Source organism: Sapajus apella, unplaced genomic scaffold (genome assembly GCF_009761245.1).
Source record: "Sapajus apella isolate SASKATOON/1434 unplaced genomic scaffold, GSC_monkey_1.0 scaffold99, whole genome shotgun sequence".
Lineage (NCBI taxonomy): Eukaryota > Metazoa > Chordata > Mammalia > Primates > Cebidae > Sapajus > Sapajus apella.
In genome coordinates, this window is record NW_022437039.1 from 7,625,941 (window position 1) to 7,648,014 (window position 22,074).

Consider the following 22,074-nt stretch of genomic DNA (forward strand, 5'->3'; position numbering starts at 1 on the left):
TTTTTTTTTTTTTGAGACAGAGTTTCACTCTTGTTACCCAGGCTGGAGTGCAATGGTGCGATCTCGGCTCACCGCAACCTCCGCCTCCTGGGTTCAGGCAATTCTCCTGCCTCAGCCTCCTGAGTAGCTGGGATTACAGGCATGCGCCACCAAGCCCAGCTAATTTTTTGTATTTTTAGTAGAGACGGGGTTTCACCATGTTGACCAGGACGGTCTCGATCTCTTGACCTCGTGATCCACCCGCCTCGGCCTCCCAAAGTGCTGGGATTACAGGCGTGAGCCACTGTGCCCGGTCCTCTTTTTTTCTTTTTTATTTTTTTGGGATAGAGTTTCACTCTTGTCCAGGCTGGAGTGCAATGGCACAATCTCGGCTCACTGCAACCTCTGCTTTCCTAAGTTCAAGTGATTCTCCTGCCTCGGCCTCCTGAGTACCTGGCATTACATGCGCCTGCTACCACACCTGGCGAATTTTTTGTATTTTTGGTAGAGATGGGGTTTCACCATGATGGCCAGGCTGGTCTCGAACTCCTGACTTCAGGTGATCCACCCACCTCAGCCTCCCAAAGTGCTGGGATTACAGGCTTGAGCCACCCTGCCTAGCTGTGCTAGGGATTTTCTAAGGGAGGCTCTTGGGTGAAACCCAGAGGAAAGTCATTTGAAGCCTGCACTCATGACAGCTGGAGGAGACAGGTACATGATCCATCAAAGGGGACCTAGGCGGGCCCCCAGTGTCAGTCACACCACTGTGATCACTTCTGCATGTGCACCACCTGTTCTACTCATTACTCACAGTTTTCCTTAAAACACATTAAGCTTAAATTGATTCATTTTTAAAACATTTGTTCTGTTTTGTTTTTTGTTTGTAAAACAGGGTCTCCCTCTGTTGCCCAGGCTGGAATGCAGAGGTATGATCACAGCTTGCTGCAGCCTTGACCTCCTGGGCTCAGGTGATGCTTTTGCCTCAGCCTCCTGAGTAGCTGGGGCTACAGGTGCATGCCACCACACCTGGGTAATTTTTTAAAATTTTTTTAGAGATTAGGGTCTCCCTATGTTGCCCAGGCTGGTCTTGAACTCCTACACTCAAGCGATCCTCCCACCTAGGCCTCCCAAAGTGCTGGGATTACAGGCATGAGCCTGTAATCATTGAATCACCCAGCCCAATTCATTTTTAAGCATTCACCACACTGTAAATGGAAAATCAGCATCACTTGCCAAGGGACACTTAAGTAATACACTGACATGCATATGAGCATCTTTACCATCGCCTGTATGCTACAGAAGTCATTTCCAAATGCCTGCAGGCGTGCAGACCCCACTCTGGGTGTGTCGATGATTAAGCCTCTCTCAGGCTCTGGTCTGGAAGAATGTGACCCCATGTCACACTGGTATAAACGGATACTGATCATGCCACTCAGGCCTGATGTGGCTCCAGACAGAGCCAACTGCAGGAGGGAGAAGGTGCAGCTGGCCTGACCCTAGTGACCTCTCAGGGCTTCCAAACCCCCTGCTCCTGCAGCCTGCAGCCTCCAGCTCAGGGCTCACCCAAGGCTCGGGATCGCCTTTCTCCCACTCCTCCCCTGGGTCAGCTGAGATGCTGGGATGTATCTCGCTGGTTACTGGGGTGCCCTGGTGAACTATCAGATAGGAAGCGATGGTCCCTGCGCCTGCCAGCCCTTGCTGGGCTTAAACAAATACCATCAGAACTAACGGCAGAGGATAAAATCTGACTTAACTTATGGCTAGAAAGTATCCCTGAAAAAAAGATGAGTCTTTTTTTTTTTTTTTTTTTTTAAGACAGGGCAATCACACCTCACTGCAGCCTTGATTTCCTAGCCTCAAGCAATCCTCCCGCCTCAGCCTCCAGAGTACCTAGGACTACAGGTGCACACCACCACACACAGCTAATTTTTATTTCATTTTATTTTTGAGACAGAGTCTCGCTCTGTCACCCAGAGCTTGAGTGCAGTGGCGTGATCTCAACTCACTATAACCTCCAACTCCTGGGTTCAAGCAATTCTCCTGCCTCAGCCTCCCAAGTAGCTAGGACGACAGGCATGTGCCACCACACCTGGCTAATTTTTGTATTTTTAGTAGAAACAGGGTTTCTTCATGTTGGCCAGGCTGGTGTAGAACTCCTGACCTCAGGTGATCCACCCGCCTCAGCCTCCCAAGTGCTGGGATTACAGGCATGAGCTATTGTGCATGGCTGGCTAATTTTTATGTTATTTTTTTATACAGATGGGGTCTCACTATGTTGCCCAGGCTGGTCTCAAACTCCTGACCTGAAGCAATCCTCCTGCCTTGGCCTCCCAAAGTGCTGGGATGATAGGCATGAGCCACCATGCCTGGCCTGGTATGAGCTTTAAAAGTCTTAAAGGATAGAGAGAATTAGCTGCACAGAGAGAGGAAAGGAACGTGGAAGAAAGGCAAGGGAATAGCAGGTAGAAGCAGTGGTGAGAGGGAATTAAGAGGTACAGGAACTAAGGAAAAAAGGCCAGAGTAGAAAGCAACAGGACAGAGAGATGAGTCCAGGGAAGGGGTTATACCAGTATGTCTCACCACCAACCGCACCAGGGAACCTAAAACACCCTATGCCCTGGCCCCTGCCTCCAGAAATTCTGATATCATTACTTTTAGGTGGGGCCTGGTCATCAGCATTCTATCCAGATTCCCCAGGAGATTCTGATGGGCAGCCAGCCAAGGACTGCTGAGCCAGATCATGCAAGGCCTGGTTTTCGCTAAGGAGCAGTTGAAACTACTGAAGAATTTTAAGTGGGGCAGGGGAAGAAGGACTTGGTCGGCTTTGGGTCTGTCTGTGTAAGATCCTTCTGGATGCATATGGGAAATGGACCGCAAGGCCAGAGTGGCTGCAGGGACAGAGGTCATGGAGCTTGTGCAATTGTCAAGGCAAAAGATGGCAGCGGTCTGGGCCAAGACAGACGCCACTGAGATGAAGAGGGGATGGATTACAGAAGGACTGAAGGTTTGCATGAAGAGACAGAGGACCACTCCCGGCTTTCAGTGTCAGCTGGTGATGGGTGGTGGTGGTGTGTACTAAGAGGCCACCACTGTTGGCGCAAAGACCAGCCTGGCCCACCGCTGTCAGCTTTTCCTGGACTCCAGGCCCTGGGCTTCAGGGCTCGTGACCATCCATCTGAATTTCAAGACACTTTCCCCATGAATAAGGGCGAGGACTCAAGGCTACTTTGCCTCATTTTACTCAAAAGATTATATCACCTGATGATCTAAATATATTCAGAAAAGTAAATGAGGGAACAGGACAAAGAGGGGATTTTTCATTTTTCTTCTGTAACCTAGACAGATAAGGGCAAGCAAAGGCCCTTAAAAGATTTGGGTTTTGCCGGGCGCGGTGGCTCAAGCCTGTAATCCCAGCACTTTGGGAGGCCGAGGTTGGCAGATCACGAGGTCAAGAGATCAAGACCATCCTGGCCAACATGGTGAAACCCTGTCTCTACTGAAAATACAAAAATTAGCTGGGTGTGGTGGCATGCGCCTGTAGTCCCAGCTACTCAGGAGGCTGAGTCAGGAGAATTGCTTGAACCCGGGAGGTGGAGTTTGCAGTGAGCCGAGATTGTGCCACTGCACTCCAGCCTGGCGCCTGGCGACAGAGTGAGACTCCGTCTCAAAAATAAAAAAAAAAAGAAAAGATTTGAGTTTCAGCTGGGCACAGTGGTTAACGCCTGTAATCCTAGCACTTTGGGAGGCCGAGGAGGGAGGATCACTTGAGGCCAGGAATTTGAGAGCAGCCTGGGCAACAAAGCGAGACCCCAGTCTCTACAAAAAATTTAAAAATTAACTGGGTGCCTCTGTGGTCCCAGCTACTCAGAAGACTGAGAACAGAGGATCACTTGAGCCTGAGAATTCGAGGCTGCAGTGAGCTGTAACTGCACCACTGCACTCCAGCCTGGGCAATCCAGCAGGGTCCTGTCTCAAAAAAAAAAAAAGAATAGGGGTTTCTCTTGACCCTCCCACAGATGATCCTTCACCTACTGCTAGATAAATTTCATTACAGGAGCCGAGTCTATTTTTATTCACTGCTCAGCACATAGTAGGTGGCCAGTAAATGTTAGAATGAACGCATGAGGGATCAATCAGCGTAGATGACCTACCTCAGAACTCCTGCATTCAGGAATTCAGGATTATCTCCAGAATACATGCCACAGCCTGGGAGTCAGCTTGCAAATAGCACCCCCTCGACCCTCCACATGTCTGTACACAATCCCCTGCAGCTCCCACAATTCATGGGCATCTGCCTAATATCTTCAGAATGTACATGCCACCCCTCAGCAGACACCATTTTATTCATGCCACGATTACTAAGCTCTCATTCTGGGACAGATGTGGACCTCAACGTTGGAACACTGCGATGAATTAGAGAAGCTCCCATCCCCACCCCAAAGACAAGTGTCCACTACAAGAAAACTGGGACCCCACAGTGCCTCCTCCATCACTTCTATGAGAGAAACAACCCTTCACTTCAGAGTGAAAGGGAGTGGTCAGCACGGTTTTTGTTGTTGTTGTTTTGAGATGGAGTTTCGCTCGTTACCCAGGCTAGAGTGCAGCGGCACATCCTTGACTCACTGCAACCTCCACCTCCTAAGGTCAAGTGAACCTCTTGCCTCAGCCTCCGGAGTAGCTAGGCTTACAGGCACCTGCCACCAGGCCTGGCTAACTTTTTAAACTTTTTTAGTAGGGATGGGGTTTCATCATGTTGGCCAGGCTGGTCTGGAACTCCTGACCTCAGATGATCCACCCGCCTCAGCCTCCCAAAGTGCTGAGATTACAGGCATGAGCCACCGTGTCTGCCCGGTTTTTTTGTTGTTGTTTGTTTTGTTTTTTTCTTTTCAGAGGTGGGAGTCTTGCTCTTTTGCCCAGGCTGGAGTGCAGCGGCAATCTCAGCTCACTGCAGCCTCAGATTCCTGGGCTCAAGCGATACTCTCAGCTTAGCCTTCAGAGCAGCTGGGATTACAGGTGCATGCCACCATGCCTGGCTAATTTTTATATATATATTTTTTTTAGAGACAGGGTCTCACTATGTTGTCCAGGCTGGTCTCAAACTCTTGTGCTCAAGCAATCCTTCTGCCTAAGCTTCCCAAAGTTCTAAATTACAGGCCTAAGCCACCACACCTGGCCACTGTTAATCCCGTGAACAGCACCCAGGCTGTAAACACATTATGTTCATTGACATCCGAAATGTGAGGTCCCAAGGGGCATGCTCCATGGGGACTGGATGACCCCTGCTCAGATTGCTCACCATTGCCTCATCTCTGGATTTCCAAAACAGTCCCTAACTGGGCCATCCATGGAGTCTCTGACACCTCACGGCCCAGCTCATCATCTCCAGCTCCCCACCCACACACCTGCACAACCTCCATCACTTGCCAAGCTCACGGAAAATGAGTGCATTATTATTGAAATAGGTAATTAATGAAGACAGTCTCTCGGTTACAGATAAGACTTGAGATAAGATTGTATCCTTTCAATCCAGTTCCTTCCCTCCCCTCCCACCAGAGGCAGCCGCATGGATCCGCTGGGATGTCTCTTTCAGACATTGTTCCTCCTATAAACATGTGAGGCCAAGGAAAATATAAGAATTTCTGTTCATGTTTATATGAACAGTACATTTGTCCACACATACCTCTCCTGGTTGTTCTTTTTTTAACTCAGTAATGCTATAGGGCTCTTCCCATCTTAGTACAATGGATAAACCTTGTTTTTTTGTTTTCATTTTTGAGACAGAGTCTTGCTCTGTCACCCAGGCTGGAGTGCAGTCGCATAATCTTGGCTCACTGCCACCTCCATTTCCTGGGTTCAAGCAATTCTCATGCCTCAGTCTCCCAAATAGCTGGGATTACAGGGGCGCGCCACCACGCCCAACTATTTTTTATATTTTTAATGGAGACGGGGTTTCACTATGTTGGCCAGGCTGGTCTTGAACTCCTGAATTCAAGTGATCCACCTGCCTCGGCCTCCCAAGGTGCTGGGATTAGAGGCATGAGCCATCATGCCTGGCTCCTTGTTCTTTTTAACTGCTGTAAAATATTCTGCAAAATGACTGATGAATATTGAGGTGGCTTCCATTTTTCCTTTTCTTCATTTCTTATCTGTCACTGGATATTCTATTCCAACAATGCTCTGTGAGAATCCTCACACCTGCCCCCTTAGCCAGGTTCCTGGGGATATAGAAGGGAAGCCGACTCCACACTGTGGCCTCCCTCATCCTTCCCTTCACGTACCCAGCACTGAAGACAAGCCAGGCACCCACTACTCCTCAAGCAGCATCCCGGCTCAGAATCTCTGCCTTTTCAAAATCATACATATATTTTTTTGGAGAAATAGGAATGCTTTAACACTGCTGGTAGAATGTAAATTAGTTCAACCATTGTGGAAGACAGTGTCGCATTTCCTCAACGATCTAGAAATAGAAATGCCATTTGACCCAGCAATCCCATTATTGGGCATATACCCAAAGGATTATAAATCACTCTAGTATAAAGACACATGCCCATGTATGTTTATTGCAGCACTGTTCACAATAGCAAAGACTTGGAACCAGCCCAAATGCCCATCAATGTTAGAATGGATAAAGAAAATGTGGCACATATATACCATGGAATACTATGCAGCCTTAAAAAAGGATGAGTTCATGTCCTTTGCAGGGACATGGATAAAGCTGGAAACCATCATTCTCAGCAAACTGACACAACAACAGAAAAGCAAACACCACATGTTCTCACTCATAAGTGGGTTTTGAACAGTGAGAACACATGGACACAGGGAGGGTAACATTACACACCAGGGCCTGTCGGGGGTTGGGGGTCTAGGGGAGGAATAATAGGGGTGGGAAAAGAGGAGACGGACAGCATTAGGAGGAAAACCCAATGCAGATGATGGGGTGATGGATGCAGCCATCCCATGGCACATGTGTACCTGTGTAACAAACCTGCACATTCTGCACATGTACCCCAGAATGTAAAGTACAATAATAAAAAAAAATTATACATACTTTTTTTTAAAAAATTAAGAGATGGGTCTCACTGTCTCTCAGGCTGGAGTGCAGTGGCACAACATAGTTCTCAGCAGCCTCGAAGTGGCAGCAGCCTCGAGGTGACAGCCTTAAAGCCCTGGGCTCAAACGATCCTCCCGCCTCAGCCTCCCAAGTAGCCGGGAATACAGGTGTGTGCCACCACACCTGCTAACGTCTGCCTACTCTCTCACTGTTCCCTGCTGCCTGGCCTTTCTCAAACCAGCTCTGCTTGGGGAATTTGAAAGATCCTCCCAAGCCCATCTCCAGCCCTACAGGCTTAAGGAAACCTTTGTATACCACATACCCTGGGCTTTCCTGAAACCACAATTGATGGCCCTGGTCCTGGAGCTTGCATTCTTGGACTTGTCACCCCCATCACCAGATTATAACCTCCTTTGGAGACAGGGAAATTCCCCATTGTATTGCCAAAGCCTACAGCAGCTGACTGCACAGAGTGTTTAATAATAACCCATCAAGATTAAAGTGAGGAAGCCAGCCTCTCCCTCGGCCTTCCTTTGGTTCAAGCAAACCACAAACAAATCAAGCCACTTTCATGTGCATCAATCTATCATCTCCTCTGATCCTGAGACAACCAGCAAAGGTCATTAGAGTGGAATCATGACCCTCATTAAAGATGAGGGAAGCTAAGTGACAGGTTTCAGTCTGAAGCTGAACATAGAGGCCTCTTTGCAAAAGAGGGGCCTGAGCTGGGATCTCTGAGATACTTCCGAATGAGGTGTGTTTCTAAAAGTGAGACACGTCCATTCTGGCCTCTCTTATAAAACCATCTCCCACCGGGCGTGGTGGCTTATGCCTGTAATCCCAGCACTTTGGAAGGCTGAGGATGGCGGAACACCTGAGTTCGGGAGTTCGAGGCCAGCCTGACCAACATGGAGAAACCCCATCTCTACTAAAAATGCAAAATTAGCCAAGTGTGGTGGCGCATGCCTGCACTCTGTTATTCCGGATGCTGAGACAGGACAATCACTTGAACCCAGTGAGCCCAGATTGCGCCATTGCACCCAGCCTGGGCAACAAAAACAGAATTCCATCTCAAAAAAAATAATCTCCCAAAAAGCAGGCCCTCTAGTACTCAGACTTTTGCCAAACCCAAGGACCACTGTGTTTATTAATTTTATTCTTTAAGTATCTTAGAATGCTTTAAAATTTACAGCAACAACTTTTGTTTCAACCTAAACAGAAGTATGTGTGAAACCTTGGGTTTGTGTAATACTTACATTTTTTTTTCCCCAACACCAACCAAGAAGAAGACATAATTATTCTTTTTTGTTTTTATGCCATGGGCCTTTGAGAATTATCTTGTGCACCACCAACGGTCACATGTTTTGGAAAGCATCCATAAGATGAATGAGACAACTTTGGGTCTCATTTATTTACTGCAAATTTTTTAAATTCATTGCATTTTGAGAAAATACAGTTCAGAGAAGTTTGTGATCAGATCACCAGAAACAGAAATCTTCAAAGCGCATGACTTTTCTATTGGGAAAACTTGCTTGATCTTAGATTGTGAGTGGTCTACACTGAGGGGCTTGCTTGTCTGTGTTCATATCCTGCATGGTGATGGCTATTTTGCATCCTAGATTTCTCAGCACAATCCTGGTGCCACATATCACCCTGGTGACCCCTCCCTCAGCGCTGGACCCAGAGTTCTAGGAAGCTGATGTTATCTAGCCCGGCACTAAAGAGCAGGAACTGGAGAATTCTCTTCTTCACCCTCAGTCCCTTTTAGATCATCAGAGGCCTGGCTTGCCAAGGAATGTGAAGGCCCCAGGAATTCAATTATTCACTTTAACAACTTCTCATTAAGCATCGGAGATACTCCATGAACAAAACCAACAGTATCACTGCACAGGAAGGAGGGAGGGACTCATTTGGCCGGTTCTCCTCCGGCCGCCTTCCTCCCTATATCCTGCCCCAGGTGGGCCAGCGTTCCCAGGGTTCAACAGCTGTGCCGGAGACCAACCCAGCGCCCAATGGGAAGTGACCTACTGCCTGAGCAGAGCTCTTGGCCACCATTGTCCCATCAGCACAGGAGCACAGAAATCCAGCATCCTGGACAGATGACACGTGCCATAAGGGTCCCAGATCCTGGGGGCCTGGGCCTGGAATTCCACTGAACTCCCCTCAGCTGTGACCTAGATCTAGTCCTGGGTCAGCTGCCAAATTGCTGTGTGACCTGGGCAAGTCACTCCACCTCTCTGAGTGTCCCTGGCTGTGAGTGTCACATTGGGGCTTTCTAACATCATTGCACCCTGAAATTCTCCAATCTTAACCCAGGGCTGCCCTGAATGCAGTGAACTCTCACCCTTTCAGGCGCCGGAGGAGGCTGAGTACCTGGGGAGTGAAGCAGGACCGGTGCTTGTCACCACTGCCAGCCTCCACCCAGGTGTCAGGTTACCAGCCCGCCACTCTCGCTGGGTGGCAGCTCTGCCTCAGATATTTTTAGACTCCCCCCTGGCCTGTCCCTAACAAGAGCCAGATGCATCTGATTCCTGCCATAGTGCTGCTGAAATTGCATACTTTGGCTAACATCTGCAGGGAGCCAGACGTCACCATTCCTGGGGTGAGAAGGGGAACCTCCTCTTCCACTGCCACCACACCAATCCCCATTCCTTCCCTGCACATGCTGAGGCCATCGCCCAAAAGTCAGGCCTCTGGTCCTTTCTATGATGCCAACTACCCTCTTCCTTCATTCCAGCTGCTGTTGCCAATCACATGCCCTCCTGAGACACCCCCAAACACACACCCCTTCTGCACAGGCATCCCAAGGGGGCCCTTTAACTCGTTCCTCTGGTAGAGCTCTGCTCTATCAATCCCAGTTTCTGGGGCCCCACCCCACCTTTGGGTAAGTAAGGCTGCAACCTCCCCTCTGGATGGAGAGCCTTGCCCCACCCCATCCCCACCTTAGCTCCCATAGCCCATGCCAGAGTTCCCACTTGGCCACAGAGCTGGGAAGCAGCCACATGTTGCAACACACACACACACACACACACACTCTTCCCCCCACCCCCTGGAGGGTGGCTGGACTCCTGCTTCCCAAACAAACCTCACCAATCAGCCAGCGTCCGGCGCCACCTCATCTGGCCTGGAGAGACATTTATGTATTTTCATCTCAACAGACTTCCCTTCCTGGTCATGTCTGGCGGAGTTTACTATGACAAAGAAGTGGCCTTTGCTGTGCCCTCACCAACCAGGAAGGCCACAGAACAGAGGTGAGGGCAAGAGAGTGTCACTCTATGTCTAGGGTGAAAAATGGGCTGGCTGATCCTCCCTGTGAATTACCTGTTGCTGGAAAATGAAGACTCTGTGCTCATTGGCATGTGGTTTTAGCTCCTACTATGAAGATATTATGTGAGAGGCAGAGAAAAGAAACTGACATGAAATATTCACTTCCATTCAGGGAAGAAAGGATTTAAGTGCCATTACTGGGGTGGGAATAGGGGAGCAGGGAGGGGCTGCTAAAGGGATGTGCTCCTAGCCACAAATGCCACCAACCCCTGTTAGCTCCTCATTAGCTAAACCCTAATCTGGGGTAATGCCAGCCAGAGCGGGTTCACCCCCTCCTCCCACCATGGGTGGCGCAGTGTCAGCCCCAAGCCCCACCCTCCTCACGCCTGGCCCTGCCCTCACCCACCCAGCTGGTCAGCTCCATGGTTTCCAACACAAACACGTTCTCTGGATTTCAGGCACATCTCAATGTCTCCACTTGAGGGGCAGAGGAGGCTCCAGGCTATGTGGCCGGCTGCCTCCTACTCAACTGACTCCCCAGTTCCCTACGGGGGTGGAGGTGGTGAAATTCAAAAATCCTCAGTGGGAAAACAGGTTCTGCACCTTCCTGCCACCCCCATGCCTCTCCCCAGGCTGTGAGCTTGGCCTTGGCCAAGGGCCCCATGGGCATCCACGCCCTGTTTTCCCCAGAAGGGTTTCCCCTCATTCCCTGCAAATCAGCAGGGCATCTCCAGGTGGAAAGAAGGGGAGGGCCTGAGAGGCAGATGGAGGTTCAAGGTCTAGTTCTTTGCTTTACCAGCTCAGCGGCCTTGAGCAAGATGACTTGGATCGCTGGCCTGAATTTCCCCACTTGTAACAGGGGAGTGTGCTGGAAACAGCTCAGGAGTGAGGCTCCCAGGGAGAAACCGAGATGGAGGGCGAGCACCAGCGACTGCAAACCTCCAGCAGCTCAGGTGGCCATCCTTCACCTTGTGTGACTCCTGGGAAACCAAGACCCCATCCCTTCCTCATCCTCTTTAAGCTTTCTTAACTGGAGGACCGAATTCCAAGAAGAGGTGCCCAGCAATAGCGTGTCGGTTCTAAGATTTCTCTCTGATTCAGACTGGAGTGCAGATGTGGCTGGAGGTGTTTTTTAAAAACAATTTCATGATAAAATTGCATAACATCCTAATCATCATTTTAACCGATGGTAAGTAGACAATTCAGTGGCGTTAAATACCTTCACAGTGCTGTGTAACCGTTACCACTGTGTATACCCAAAACTTTTTCACCCTCCCCAACAAAAACTCTGTCCCATTAAACAGTAACTTCCTGTTCTCAGGCACCCCAGCTCCTGGCAACCACCATTCCACTTTCTGTCTATGAAATTTGCCTATTCTAGGTGTCTCATAAAAGTGGAATCACACGATTTGAATTGCAGGCTTCTTAAGTCCCTCTCCAAGCCCCTTACTTAGACACAACTGAATTATAAAATCAAGGTGCACGCACACACACACACCTTCAGAGCTTGGGAGGGACACTGCTCCCTTCCCCAAATCTGAAGCTGGCAGGCGTTGGACTCTGAGCCTGGAGGGAGAGCGTTGCCCTGTGGTGTCTTCAGAGTCCCCATGTCAGCCCCGCATCTTCACCCAAAAGACCTCCCTGGGGCGCGCTCAGGTCTCTGGATTTGGGGAGGAGGACATAGGATCCACACCCCGAGCTGCAGCCTCCCCTACCTCTGGAACCCATGGATGTGGTCTTGACTACTTAAAGCACCCCCAAACCCTAATAGAGTTGGCAGGGAGAGAGATGTCATCCCAGCAGCACCTCCGGGCTCACCCACCACTCCAGACCCCCAAGAAGTCGCTCCTCGCGGCTCGGGGGCGCGACGGAGCAGCAGCAGGGGCCGAGAGGGGTGAACTCAGCCCAGGAGGACCCACTGGCCCGGCCTGGGCGCACCAGTCCTGCCCGTGCGGCGAGGCTGGGGACGCTGCCCGGGGGTCCCTCACGCGACCTAGGGATCGCCCTGGACTATGAGAGCCCCGGGAGTGCGTCCAGCAGGGTGAGGGGGAGGCGCCCTGACTCCTCCCCAAACTTTTCCCGCCCGCTTCGGCGCAAAAGGCGTGGGAAGCTGTCCCGAAGTGGAGAAGTGGAATTCGGGGGCCCCAGCGAGCGCGGCGTAGACTGGAAGTCGGCGGCATGGGTGGCGCCTCGGCCCCCCCGTTACCGTCACCAATTCCGGGGGCCGCTCTTGGTCCCGTAAGTGGAGGAGTCGCGTCCCTGCTGCCCCGGCGCACGCGATCCTGGAGACCCTTGATGTCGCCCCGCGCCCTGGACGCGCCCCCAACTCACCTGGCGCTGGTGGCCGCGCTGGCAGCTGGAGCGGCTGACAGGCTGCGGTGCGAGGCGAGGCCGCCGGGCTGTTTTGAAGCTCTGGGCTGGGATTGCGCGCCCTCCCTCCACCCTCTCGGCAGCGCGGAGCCTCCTCCCCCGCGGTCCCTCCTTCCACGATTCCGCCTCCCGGGCCGTGACGTCAGGAGCCGGGAGAGCCGAGTAGGAGGGGCCGCTGGCGAAGGGAGGGGGGCCCGGAGGGAAAGGCAGAGCCCTAGAGCGCCCGGGCGCCCCCTAGTTCCCGTCCGCCTCTCGGCGGCTCTTTGGTCAAGTTGGGCGGAGCCGCTGGCACGGGCCACGGGGGGAGGGGGGTGGGGATGGCGGGGAGGAGGGGGGTGGGGATGGCGGGGAGGAGGGGGAGAAGAGGGAGAAAGGGAGGCTCCTGGGAGAAAGGAGTCTCCCTTCCCTGCAGGTTTCCACACCCCTCTCTTCCTCTTTCCTCTCCTCTTCCCTGTTCTTCTTCCTCCCTAAGGAGTTTTGGAATCCAGGCTCCCTGCTCTAGAACCCCTTCTCTGGACTTATTTTATTTTATTTTATTTATTTTATTTTTTGAAACAGAGTCTCACTCTGTAGCCCAGGCTGGAGTGCAATGGTGCGATCTCCGCCTGCCTCCCAGGTTCATGCGATTCTACTCCTTCAGCCTCTCCAGTAGCGGGGACTACAGGCGCCCACCACAACACCCGGCTAATTTTTGTATTTTTTGGTAGAGACGGCCTTTCACCATATTGGCCAGGCTGGTCTCGAACTCCTGAACTTGTGATCTGCCCACCTCGGCCTCCCAAAGTGCTGGGATTACAGGCCTGAGCCACCGCGCCAGACCTCCTCTGGCCTTTTATGAACTTACAAGCTCGTCCATAATCTCTCCTGCCTCCGTTTCCTCTTCTGGAAATGGGTATGATTATAGGAACTGTTTCCTTGGGTTGCAAAGTCTGAAGGTGATATTAGGTCCACCATGCTTGGTTCATGGTACCTGTCCCAGAGACGTCAGCCATTGTTATTTGTATTATCTCACCTGGAGTCCTGGCCTTGGTGTGAGATGCCCAGCAACCAGTCTTTAGACTCTCCCAGGATCCCTTAGTCACTCCCCCCACCACTACGCGCACGCACACACACACACACGCACACACACATTCACACTCACACAAACCACTCACCACAGCCTTTCAACCACCAGTCCTGGAATTTAGTGTCCCCGGAAATGACATCAAAAGATAAGGAACTACCTTTCTTTCCAGCCTCAGTTTCCCCATCTGGAAACTGAGAGGGCTGATCTGCTGTAGATGGTCCTGGGAGATGGGTGAGGAGACCAGAGGCACCTGAGCTCCATCATGTGTGTGGAAGGAGGGAGTGGGAGTCAGTGTATTTTTTTTTTAATTGAAGAAATTCCCTAACAGGGCCACAACATATAAAAGTATATGTTAAGACTTTTAATTTAACAAGTCCTAAAATAGTATACTTAAATACTTAAATAGTATACTTTTAAAATACTTAAAACAGTATAGTATACTTTTAAAATACTTACAACAGTATATTTTAAGACTTTTATTTTAACAGTTCTAAAAATATAAAATTGACTTGTGCCACTGACAAGAGAATGAGAAGCCCTTTTGAGAAATATTAATTTATTGTGCAATCATGTGCTCTGGTTGGACTCCTTGTTTATATTTTCTGTTGAGCATCTTTTTTTAATCCTACTGAGGAGCTCTGTCAGGAGAGGGCCTTGCTGGGTCTAAATTAGAGATCCTTGGGAGATTTGAAATCCCTCCAAAGGACCACCCCCTCCCCCAGGACTTGGGCTTCCCAAGTTGGCCTAGGGTCTGACCTGCCAAATCTCCTGGAATTCTATGGTTAACCAAGACAAGACTCTCATCCCCCAAGATAACTCTGTGTGTGTGTGTGTGTGTGTGTGTGTGTGTGTGTGTGTGTGTGTGTGTGTGTTTGGAGCTGGAGAGGGGACAGGAAAGCACTAATATGAACTGAGTCTTCTTCCTCCATAAAAGGGGAGGAGAGTGGGGTGTGGTTGCTATAGAGGAGGGCCAAAAGGGCCCACCTACCTGCCCATGGCCATGTGGAGGACAGAGAAACCCCCAAAGTCTCCCAGAAGGGTAAGGCCAGGTAAGGGATGGAGCAGGCAGGTTTCTGCATTTGATGAGGGCTTAGTGTGTGCCGCTTACTTACAAACATAATCTTCAATAGAACATGGCAGCCCTGCAAAGCAAGTTACCCTCATTTTATCACGAAGAAACTAAGGCTTAGAGAAGCTACATCAGTAACTTGCCCAAAGCAGCTACACAATTGATAAAGTTTGGATATGAAACCAGACTCACGGCAGGAAACCCCATTCTCCTCTTTACACTCTATCACTGTTTACCAAATGCTAACCACACCCAAGCTTTAATTTTTGCCATATCCACCTTCCACCTGAACTAGTGTTCCCTTAATCGTTTTATTTAAATTAACTCTGTTTATTTTAGTATGTTTATTTGAAAAGAAAGCCCTATATTGCCATGGTAAACAGGAAGCCAGTGCTATCTGCCAAAAATAGAAGACAAACTTATGAATATAAACACTATTGAAATAAAATAGTGGCAGTAAATTGCAACCAGACACTGTTGCCTGAAAGAGTCTGTGCGCCTGTGAGGTGTAGGGTCTATTAAAAAGGGACCCAGGTGTGGTGGTGCTTACCTGTAGTCCCAGCTGTTCAGAAGGCTGAGGTTGAGGATCACTTGAGCCTGAGTTCTGAGGCAGCCTAGGCAACATAGCAAGACGCTGTCTCTTAAAAAAAAAATTGATGGCAGTGATCAGCAAGATTTTAAAAGCATGCTGACACAGAGAAGTCTTTCCCCTGTTGTTATCAGAACAATTGCAAGATCCTTGGAAAAGAGAATCATGTTCTCACTCTGATTCAGAGCCAAGAGATACCTCCTCCCTGTACTATCTCCGAAGCCACCAACTGGTGGTGTGTGTCCCAACTGGGAAGAACCTGGCCAGACCCCAAGATGCCTCTCCAAGAGCCAGAGAAAGGAATGGGCCAATTACTCCTCTCCCTTGTTTCTAGACCCTCTCCAGAGCCCCACCTGTCTGTCCCGTTCACCTGCTACTTGCTGTTCTTTGCTTTCTGTCTTTAAATATACCTCTGTCCATCCAGGAAAATGGGAAACAGAAACCTGCCTCATACCTGCTTGTATCCCTGCTTCTGGTGTTTCAATAATGAACTTGGTGTGGGGGAAAGTAAGAGTGTGTTTGATTGAGTTCTGGTCCCAGTCCTTCAGCCCCTTATACTAGTAGTTTATATATATATCCCCACCCTAGCCATGGCCTCATGATGGGAGAAGTATATTCTTTATCTTGAGCTTGGCCATGTGACTTGCTTTGGACAATGAGATATTAGCAAAGATGACACACACAAAGAACGGAAGGGTGCCTGAACAGTAGGCTTTGCCCTCTCACTCTTTTGCCATTTCCATGAGCATAGTATACCTCTGGTAGCTTAGTGGTCCCCGAAAATGAAAGACATGTGGAGTAGAGCTACCCTGGAGGACCTACAGAATTTTTGTCAGAGACACAGAGCTGCTCCAGCCAACTGCAGACATGTAAATGGGAAATGTATGCTAACTGTTGAATGCCACTGTGGTTCATGGCTGTTTCTTTCACAGTAGTAGCTGGTCTATATGGAGAGAGACAGGAAGAACTGTAAGGAAGGCATTTGAAGGTATGGAAAGTCACCGAGGATGGGGGCTTAGTTCAGGGTGGGGATAGAAGATAATTGCTTATACAGTGATCTCTCATGTGTCTTTCTGGCTTGAACATTTTAGGGTTCTGCAGTCTCTTGTAACTGGATCCTGTTCTCTCTTTCCTTGTCTTAGAAGGAATGACTAGGGATGTCCATGCCTGGGTGCAAATCGGATGCCCAACCTTAAGAGAACCAAACAGAACTCAGTTGTAGCAGCATAGGTCATGGAGAAGACAATGTGGACTCTTGCTAAGAAGGATGGAGATTTTCTCAAATATCCACAAACTCCTGATGGGAATAGATTGAATATGAATGTGATTCAACCATCATAATCCACTTTTGGTTGGCGGGTTAGCTGAATCTTAACAGCTGCCGGGGGTTTTCCTAACTTCCATTCAATGGCTGTTTCCTTTGAAAACAAACTGGATACATAGGCTGCTAAGATAACCCCGTGCCCCTGCACCTCCCGGTGTTCCTGCCTTTATGTAGTTCACTCCCCTTGAGAGCGGGCTGCACCTAACAACTTGCTTCTTTTTTTTTTTTTTTTTTGAGATGGAGTCTCGCTCTGTCGTCCAGGCTGGAGTGCAGTGGCACAATCTCAGCTCCCTGCAACCTCTGCCTCCCAGGTTCAACTGATTCTCCTACCTCAGCCTCCTGAGTAGCTAGGATTACAGGTGCCTGCCACCACGCCTGGCTAATTTTTGTATTTTTAGTAGAAATGGAGTTTCACCATGTTAGCCAAACTGGTCTCAAACTCCCGACCTCAGATGATCCACTCACCTGAGCCTCCCAAAGTGCTGGGATTACAGGCAAGAGCCACCATGCCTGGCCACGAAAGCACTTCTAAGAGCATCTCAGCTGGCTGCCATCTTGGTGTGAGATAGATGGTTGGGCAGACTCTTCCCTACTGTATGAAGAATCAGGAAATCGGAATTCCCTTGAGTGGAATCTGAGAAACATGTTTTCTTGAGGCCATTTCCTCCGTGTCGCCTACCTCTGCAGACTGGGTTGGAGGCAGGATGGAGATAATGATTTCAAGCCCTAGTTACCGTGCAACTTAAAGCTCAGAGCTCTGGGTCTCATAGCTTCTCCCCATGAGCTAGGGGGTACAGCCATACCTTTTGAGTCTGACCTTTCCTGCCTCCTTTTATCTCTGATTTATGTTACTGAAATACCTGGAAACCACCATCATAAAACATCCTGCAAATGCAATAAGAATGAACAGTACAAATAATATCAGCTTGACTTACAACAAAGAGGGTTTGACTAAGCACCAAAGACAACAACCACAGAATTTCCAGTTATGGAGAAACAGCCAAAAACCATGCTGTCTTAGGCTGTTTTGTGTCTCCTAAAGCCATCCCATGAAATGAATGCAAACGTCTGTGAGTAGAACAAAGGTAAGTGGCTGTGCCCGGGTTTTTCCCGTAATAGAAACATCTGGCTGCCTGACTCTGGTTCTCTTTTCATCAGGAGGCTTGGAACCACAGGGATAGAGCTTCAGAGCTCTCCCAGATTTGAATTTCCCTGAAATATGGTCAGAAAGGATAACAGGAAGCAGGGGGTGGGGGTTGTGCTCCACCACCAGAGTCATTACTACCCAAACGTCTGGAACCTAGGGTGGCTCATGGGATGTTCTTGGCAAATCACAGAAGAAAGTCCCCAGGTGTCCCCAGAGTGGCAAAGAGGATGGAGGCCAGCTGTCTTGGCCTATCTTCTGAAAAGAGCAGACTACAGTTTGGCACTGAAAAGTTTTGCAAAGAAGAAGAAAAATGCTCTTGTTGTTAATAATGTCCCAGGAGTGGGCTGTCATTTTCCCAGGATCTCAAGCACAGTCATAAATGCCATCCTTCAGTTTATGAGAGCATCCTTGTACTTTTCTTTCTTTTTTTTTTTTTTTCCTTAGACAGAATCCCACTTGGTTGCCCAGGCTGGAATACAGTGGCGTGATCCCAGCTCACTGCAATCTCCACCTCCCTGGGTCACACAATTTTTGTGTGTCAGCCTCCCGAGTAGCTGGGATTACAGGTGCTCGCCACCACACCCGGCTCATTTTTATGTTTTTGTTAGAGACGGGGTTTCACCATGTTGGTCAGGCTGGTCTTGAACTCCTGAGCTCAGGCAATCCCCCCCCCACCTCAGCCTATCAAAGTGCTAGGATTACGTGTGTGAGCCACCACACCACCCTTGTACTTTTCTAAATATATATTTTTTAATTTTACAAAATATTCTTTCTCTTCTGCCAGAAAAGTGTTTTTTTTCACCCAGTGGGGCTGGGTGCAGTGGCTCACACCTGTAATCCCAGCATTTTGGGAGGCAGAGGTAGGAGGATCATTTGAGCCCAGGAGTTTTGAGACCAGCCTGGGCAAAACAGTGAGACATTATCTCCGCATAAAATAAGAAAATTAGCTGAGCATTGTGGCACACACCTGTAGTCCCAGCTACTCAGGTGACTGAGGCAGGAGGATCACTTGAAGCCCAGGAGTTTGAGGCTGTGGTGAGCTATGATCTCACCACTGCATTCCAGCCTGAGCCACAGAGCGAGACCTCCATTTCTAAAAGAAATTTAAATTTATGAGATTAATAGGAACCCTGATTGTTCTCCCACTATGTGAAGATGTTGGTGGGAAAGCCATGGGTGAGACAGAGGAAATCTCTGCTCTCGGTAAGCTTGTGTTCTACTGCGGAATGAAGACGGTGGGTAAGAAAGCACACACTTGAAAAATAAAAATCTAATTACAGACTGAAAACAGGATTATGGAAGAAAAGCCCCTCAAGTGAGCATCTATACTGTGCTGGTTGCTAAAAGCAGAGTCTGCAGTCTGGAGGCTGAGGCTGCCTTATCTCAGACCCCCACCTCTCCGAGGACATCAAACAAGGAAGGAACGAACAAGAGCAACACACAGCTTGTGTCCAAAAGGATTTTGATCCCACATTCAGAGGGAATTCCAGACTGTCAATGTACAAGTCTTTTAAAATCAAGACTCTCATTCATCCAGAATAGTTTACATACCTTCCTGCCAGGAAGAGAGAACGGGGAGGAATTCCTAGGCCTCCTCCTGCCACGTCATTCTTTGAATTTTGACCTGTTGGACTATGCATGGGGCAGAAGGGTAGAAATGGAAGACTTCCTCTCTTCCCCATATCCACAGATTCCCAACAATGTGAGAGTCTGGCCAGAGTCATAAGGCTAAAGTTGCCTCCCGGGGCAGACAACTGAGGTCACTGGGATTAGGAAGTGACCTGGTTTTATAGCCTAAGAGACAACTCACAAAAAGATACCCAGTAATCTTGGAAAGAAAAATAAAACATATACCAGTATGAAGTAGGATAATGAGCAGAACTGACCAGGGCTGGTTATTGAGTTCCATGAGATCAAGGGGCTTTGGGGACAAGTTGGTTCACTCATTGCTATATTCCCAATGCCTCCAATGGTGTCTGGCACACAAGAGATTCAAAATGTGTACGCACTGAGCCAGGCACTGGGGCTATAATGATGAGTGTAGACAAACACAGCTCAAGGCCTCATGGAGTTTCCAGGCTGGTGGGGTGCACTACTGTTAGGATGGCCACACATGTATCAACCAAAGCAGGACACTTTTTTTTTTTTTTTTTTTTTTTTTTTTTGCAATGGAGTCTCACTCTGTCGCCAGGCTAGAGTGAAATGGTGGAATCTCAGCTCACTGCCACCTCTGCCTCCCAGATTCAAGTGATTCTCCTGCCTCAGCCTCCGAAGTAGCTGGGATTACAGGCACCCACCACCATGCCCGGCTAATTTTTGTATTTTTGGTAGAGACAGGGTTTCACCATATTGGCCAGGCTGGTCTCAAACTCCTAACTTTGTGATTCATCCACCTCAGGCTCCCAAAGTACTGGGATTACAGGCGTGAGCCACCACACCCAACCAGTAGGACACTTCTGAGAGTGAAAATGGTGCTGTTAGTAATTGCAGTGAGACGGTAAGCACAGCTAGAACTCTCCCAGGGAGACGGGAATGTGCAATTGCCCTAACTATAATCAACTAATTCCTCATCTAAATGTGAATGTATCAGCGTGACACTGTGCTGTGACAGAGGAGGAACCCAGTGCTCTGCAAATCTACCTTAAGGGGATTGACCCAAGCAGAGACATCGAGAGGGCTTCCCTGAGGAAGGATGCTAGAGCTTAGGCCTAAGACCTAAATGGTAAGTAGGAGTTGGTTGGCAGAAAGTAATGGGAGACTGCGCCATGTGGAGGAGGCAGCTCCTGCAAAGGCCTTGTGGATGGGAACATGAAGGGAAGGAGGGCCTGAAAGAAGCCATTCCAGATAGAAAGGCCAGGGCGAGGATGAGGCAAGAAGGGTGACTGGGCTATGGGAAGGCTGGGGAATTCTTTCTAGGAGCAATGGAACACCACTGAAGGTTTTTTCTTTTTCTTTTTTTTTCCCCTTTTTTTGAGACAGAGTCTTGCTCTATCACCCAGGTAGGAGTGCAGTGGCACAATTTCAGCTCACTGCAACCTCTGTCCCCTGGGTTCAAGTGATTCTCCTGCCTCAGCCTCCCGAGTAGCTGGGATTACAGGTGCCCAGCGCCACACCTGGCTAATTTTTATATTTTTACTAGAGACAGGGTTTCTCCATGTTGGCAAGGCTGATCTCAAACTCCTGACCTCAAGTTTTCCACTTGCCTCCGTCTCCCAAAGTGCTGGGATTACAAGCGTGCGCCACCATACCTGGCAGAAGGTTTTAAGTCAGTAGTAACATGATCTGATTGACTGCTGTGTGGAAAAGGTTGGGGAGGGAAGGCATGGGATCAGGTGGAGAAATAACAAGATGAGAAATGATAGTGACTTGAAATTCAACATTTCTTTCACACTGCAGAATGATGCTAAGTCTGGGAGAAGAATAACCCAAAGGGGACTCGGAGGTCCCTCTGGGGAGATGTTTAGAGAAAACCACAATATTTACAGGACTGAAGAGTCTGAGGGTCAGATGAAATGGGCACTTCTCTGGGGGCCATATGTGAAGGGCTTGGTGCATTGGAGTGTCTGATGGTGCAGCTGTTTCTTAAAGTGCTGGGGGCACGCTGGACTCTGGAGATCGGACGGTCTAATTCAGGTAATCAGAAATAATTCACTGGACAGCTTCTATCCAGTGAATCAAAGCTGCACTTTGATGACATATTGGTTGGCCAGATAGCAGGGGTCGGGGTGGTTTCCTAGGATGCCCAGTCATGTATGAAGCTTCATGTATTTACCTGTCTGGCTTCCAAAGGGAAGCTTAAGGCAGCTTACCATCAAAGACACAGACACAATAGAGCTGACACAAAAGCAATACAAACTACACAGATGGAGGAGGAAGCAAATACAGGAGCCCAGAGATTTGGAAAGGTGAATACATCTATGAGTCACCTGGGGAAACATAGTAACTATGTAAATTTCTGGGACCCACCTCCTAAGGCGATGGTACAGTTAATCTGGGGTGAAGCCCAGGAATCTGCATATTTAACAAGCCTCCCTCCCCTGCAAAGTGATTCTGACAGAGGAGATGAATGGACCGCATTTTGAGAAACACTGCTTTAATCCTTTAAGCAAATGTGGCCATTGTCATTGAGATTCAAATTTAACGCTAGAGCCCCTGATAACCGAGGTGCCATGGTGAGTTGACATCCTATTGAGAAAGGTTTTCTTGGCTGAT

The 22,074-nt window shown here is 49.1% G+C and overlaps 1 protein-coding gene across 1 annotated transcript in view; it reads right to left on the bottom strand.

Annotated features, from left to right (window-relative positions):
- EMP2 (epithelial membrane protein 2) overlaps positions 1-12,807 on the bottom strand; it is a 54,704-nt gene extending 41,897 nt beyond the window's left edge. Inside the window, exon 1 of the mRNA XM_032258089.1 lies at positions 12,629-12,807. The gene's annotated coding sequence lies outside the window, so the exon portion shown is untranslated. The remainder of the gene's footprint in view (positions 1-12,628) is intronic.
- Positions 12,808-22,074: the final 9,267 nt, after the last annotated feature.